Genomic DNA, 5,569 nt, shown 5'->3' on the forward strand with positions numbered 1-5,569 from the left:
TCAAAATCCCACCAGGAATTTTTTTTTTTTTTTAGATATAGACAAGATTATTCTAAAATGTATATCGAAAAGCAAAGGGACTAAAGTAGCTAAACGAGAAAAAGAGTTGGGAGAATCATTCTACTATCTTACGTATTTCTATGCGTACAATAATCAAGGTAGCCCTTGTTGGCACAAATGGTGCTTGTCTACCAACCTAAAGGGAGCACGGGAGCTCCAAAGGGAGCGCCGTGACTTCATACGATAAGCACTGAACTTGTGAACTAATAGGTTGCGATTCGAGCCTGTCCTGTAAACATTAGGAAAACCTCAGAGACGCTATACAGGGCCACTATGAGTTGGAACCCAACTTGACAGCATTTGGCACCACCACCAACCTAAATGGCGATGATTAAAATCCACACAGCTGCTTCATGGAATTGACTTCAGTAAAGATTATTGTTATTGTTTTGTGCTGTTGAGTTGGTTCCCATGCTCATAGCGAACCTATATGGGATTTCCCAGGGGCAGCTGGTGGGTTTAAACTGCCGAGCTCGTGGTTGGCAGTCCAGTGCTTATCCTACAGCACCACAGCAGAACTTCAGAGATTGCATCCAAGAAAACACTGTGAAGCTGTTCTCTGTAATCTAGGGAGTCGCCATTAGCTGAAACCAATTTAGCTTCAATAGTTTTTTGTTTTTTAAAAATCTAGTCTTCAAGAATGCATAGTATTGACAGAGGAGAAGACTCACACATCAATGGACGGAATGGAGAGCCCAGAAAGAGCTCCACACAAGGATGGCCAATGGATTTTTACAAAGGTTCAAAGCAATTCAATGGAGGAAGGCTAATCTTTCCAACAAATGGTGCTGGAGCAATTGCACTTCCTGGAGGGAAAATGAATCCATATCTAAACGTTACACCTTATACAAACATTAACCCAATGTGGATCCTGAACTTACACATAAAACTATAAAATCTTTAGACAAAGCGTAGAAAAATATTTAGTACCTGTTGTTGAGTTTGAACTGCCGACCCTGTGGTTAGCAGTCCATTGCTTGTCTTATAGAGGAACACCATATGTTGTTGTTGCCAAGTGCTTTTGAATCGGTTCTGACCCATAGCAACGCTGTTTCTGAGGAACAACTGGTGAGCTTGAACCTCTGATTTTGCAGTTCATCACTTTAACCCACAGAGCCATACCAGGACTCCATAAGATATGTATTGTTGTTAAGTGCCGTCAGTCAGTTCCAACTCATAGCAACCCTATATAGGGTTTCTGAGGAGTGGCTGGTGAATTTGAACTGCTGACCTTGTGGTACAAACTGACTCTGCAGTCCAGTGCTGAGCCTACAGCGCCACACCAGAACCCCTATTTAGTACTAGTGCTAGGCAAAGAGTTCCTAGGATTGATACCGCAAGTTAATTTATAAAAAATAAACTTGATAAATTGTACTTCAACAAAATTTAATATGTTTGTTTCGCAATGTTGTTGCTAAGTGCTGTCAAGTTGGTTCCAACCCATATCGACCCTATATAGGGTTTCCTAGGACCAACTGGTGAACTGCCAAACTTGGGATTCAAACCAACTTTATAGTCCAGTGCATTAACCTATAGTGCCACACCAGGACTCCCTTAAAAGGAAGAGAATACAACAGAGAGACTGAGATAAAAATATTTATACACCACATATCTGGCAAAGGACAGATATTAGAACATAAAAAGAACTCAAAGCTCTGTAGGTAAATAGCAATCCAATTAGAATGAGCAAAAAACCCAACAGGAATTTCATCAAAGAAATTAGACAAATGGGCAATAAGCATATGAAAGAATAGTCAACACCATTAGTCATTAAGGAAATGAAAACTAAGACTACAGTAGAATAAGTTATTGCAACATATTTATCAGAAAAAAAGGAAAAAGAAAGAAAGAAAAGTAACACCAACAAATTTTGACAAGGATGCTGAGAAGCTTAATCATTCCTACATTTCTGGGGAAATGAAGATGATAATTATATCAAATATACAAGCAATTTATTTGAGATATGAAAACACAGATGTGTATAGTTAAAAACATGGAAAAAGATACACCATCAATTATGAATCATAAGAAGGTTTGACTGTCTACAATAATATAAGAAGACGTAGACTTCATATGAAATATTCCAGGAAAACTCAGAAGTAAATCTTAGGCTCAGCTGATCTTTGACAAAGGGCCAAAATGCATTAAATGAAGAAGAGATTGTATCTTCAACAAAGATACCATCTGGAAATCTATTTGCAGAAGAATGAAAACATGACTCATATTTCAAACCATATATAAAGATGAACTCAGCATGGACTAAAGACCTAAATGAAAAACCTATTACTGTGAAGATAATCAATGAAAAATAGGGACAAACTCGGGGACTCTGATTCATAGCCTAAACATACTATCAGATATAGCTGAAAGCATGACAGAAAGCAGAAGCCCAAAGAGAAAACTGGGACCTCCTAAAAATTACATAGATTTTAACAAAAGAGTCAAAAGAGAACCTGAGATTGGGATAAATTTTTTGGCAATGAACAAATCAGACAAGGGACTATTTTCTAAAATTTATAGAAGACTTCAACACCTCAACAAGAAGATGAATAATGCAATTAAAAAAAAAAAAATAGGCAGAGGACATGAACAGACACCTCACCAAAGAAGACATTCAGGCGGCCAACAAATATATGAAGGGATGTTCATAATCATTAGTCATTAGAGAAATGCAAATCAAAATAACAATGAGATTTAATCTCACCTCAGCAGGAAAAATCAAAACCAGTAACAGCAGTCCGACTGACTACTACAAGAACAAGCAAATTGTTCTCCTGGGAGCCATCAAGGCAAGTGGTCGGGTCCCCTCAGGGCAAACCCCCTTCCAAGACTAAGACTCAAGGGGAATACACAAGCAGGCATGTGGTCTGGCTGGTGACCACGTTGGCCACCAATTAGGGGTAAAAATAGGTCACCAAGTGGGGAAAAAACAGCAATGAAGTTGTGAGCTAAGTCTGACCACATTCAATAGACTCCTGTGAACCTGGGTTGAGACCTGGATGGCCAGCAGTATGGCAAGATCTGGGAACTCCTGGGCCCAGGGACAGGGACATGGCCACAGAGTACTAGAGCAGAGAGTGAAGCATCCAGCTATTATGAGGGGAGGGGAGATGCACAAGAACACCCATACTTGCAGATAGTACCCCACTTGACCTGGATTCAATGGTTGGATGATCAGAACTTGACTAGAAGAAGAAAGAAGAGTAATCTGCTAAAATTTCATGAACTTGACCTATACTTATGGATGTAGTAGCTCAAAAGAGGGAACACATCTTTACAGCGAGGATCATTCCAAACCCCTCGATAGGTTAATTACAAAGTTAAAAAAACAGAAAACAAATGTTGGCGAGGGTATGGAGAGACTGGGACTCTGTCACATTTCTGCTGAGATTGTAAAATGGTGCAACCACTATGGAAAATGCTTTGGTGCTTTCTCAAAAAGTTGGAAATAGAAATATCTTCTAGATCACACCCATATTCATCACAGCACTATTGACAATAGCAAAAAGATGGAGACAGAGTCTTAATGTTCATCAATAGAACAACGGTCAATAAAGTTTAGTGCATACACACAGTGGAATACTACACAAAGTTGAAGAATAAAAAAAGATTTCTGCGAATCACCTTTATAACATGGTTGAACCTAGAGGACATTATGCTGAGTGAAACTAGTCAATCACAAAAGGACAAATAAAATATAAGGTCACTATTGTAAAAAGTCAAGAGAACATTTTCATGTCATAAGAAGCATTCTATGATGGAATGTCTCTTCAAGGGTGAAAGGGAAGGGAGACTCATTCACTGGCTACAGTGTAGACAGGAGTTCACTTAGGTGACTAGGATGGCAATATACAACAAGAAGGAGATTTGCAGAAAAAAAGATGAAGGCATGGAGGAGTGCAATAGTTAAAGAGGGTAGAGGGCAAATACTGTAACTGATGGTACATGGAGGGGATTGCAATCATTGAAATGAACCCAAGTATATGATTTATTGAATGTAAAACTGAGAATTTACTCTGTAAACCTTCACTCAATTCACAAAAAAAGTGGTGTTCGTTGTGTGTCAAAAGTCAATTCAGGACCCCACCCCGAGAACCGGGGATGCCTGAGATGGAGACAGAGATGATGACATGGAGGGATGAAGCAGCTGGGGACTTTGGATCCAGAGAGGGAGAGGAACTGTGGGCCGAAGACTGAGGGGGGAGGGAGGAGTGTAGAGCACGGGCTTCTAGGATATGCCCTTTGGTCCGAAGACGATGCATGGAGGGGATTGGAACCATGGCAATGTAATGATATACGATGGAATGAATATGGAACTGTGGTTCTCTCATGTAAACGATCATATAATTCACAATAAAACATAAAATAAAATAAAAAAAAAGTCAATTCAAACTCATAGCAACTCTGTATAATAGGGTTTCCGAGGCTATAAACATGGGTGGAGAAAAACTTACCTCATCTCTCTCTGGAAATGCCTGGTGGACCCAAACTGTTGACCTTGTAGGTAAAAAGCCTAACCATAAACCTGTACCTACCAGGATTCTTTTTAGTAGGGTATGGTGGTGATAGTAGTGGTGTTGAGTCAGCTCCTACTCAAAGCTATACTGTATAGGGTTTCTGACAGAAAGCCTCACCTTTCTCCCACACAGAGGCTGGTAGATTTGAGCTGCTGACCTTGTTGTTACCCCTTGTTGTTACTATTGTTAGGTGACTTAGAGTTGATACCAACACATAGCAACCTTCTGCACAACAGAACGAAAATGCCAGGTCCTCACCACCCTCACAATCGTTGCTAAGCTTGAGCCCATTGCTGCTGTCACTGTGCCAATCCATCTCATTAGGGGTCTTCTTGTTTTTGCTGACCCTCTATTTTACCAAGCATGATGTCCTTTTCCAGAGACTGGTCCCTCCTAATAATGTGTCCAAAGTATGAGAGACAAAGTCTCACCATCCTGCTTTCTAAGGAGCATTCTGGGTATATTTCTTTCAACACAGATTAGTTTTGTTATTTGTCAGACCATGGTACTTTTAATATTCTCTTCCAACTCTCTAACACAATGCACTAATTTTCCTACAGACTTTTTTATTCATTGTCCAACTTTCACAGGCATATGATGTTATTGAAAATACCATGGATGGGGTCAGGTGCACCTTAGTCCTCTTGAACACTTTAAAGAGGTTTTGTGCAGCAGATTTTCCTAATGCAATATGTCATTTGATTTCTTGACTACTGCTTCTATGAGTGCTGATGGTTGATGTGAACAAAATTAAGTCTTTGACAACTTCAATATTTTTTCCCATTTATCTTGATGTTATTTACTGATCCAATGTTGAGGATTTTTCTATTCTTTGCATTGAGGTGCAACCCATACTGAAAGCTATGTTCTCTGATCTTCATCAGTAAGTATTTTAAGTCCTCTTGGTTTTCAATGAGCAATGTTGTATCATCTGCATATCACAGATTGTTAATGAGTCTTCCTCTAATCCTTATACCATGTTTTTCTTCATA

Source organism: Chrysochloris asiatica, unplaced genomic scaffold (assembly GCF_000296735.1).
Source record: "Chrysochloris asiatica unplaced genomic scaffold, ChrAsi1.0 scaffold00032, whole genome shotgun sequence".
Lineage (NCBI taxonomy): Eukaryota > Metazoa > Chordata > Mammalia > Afrosoricida > Chrysochloridae > Chrysochloris > Chrysochloris asiatica.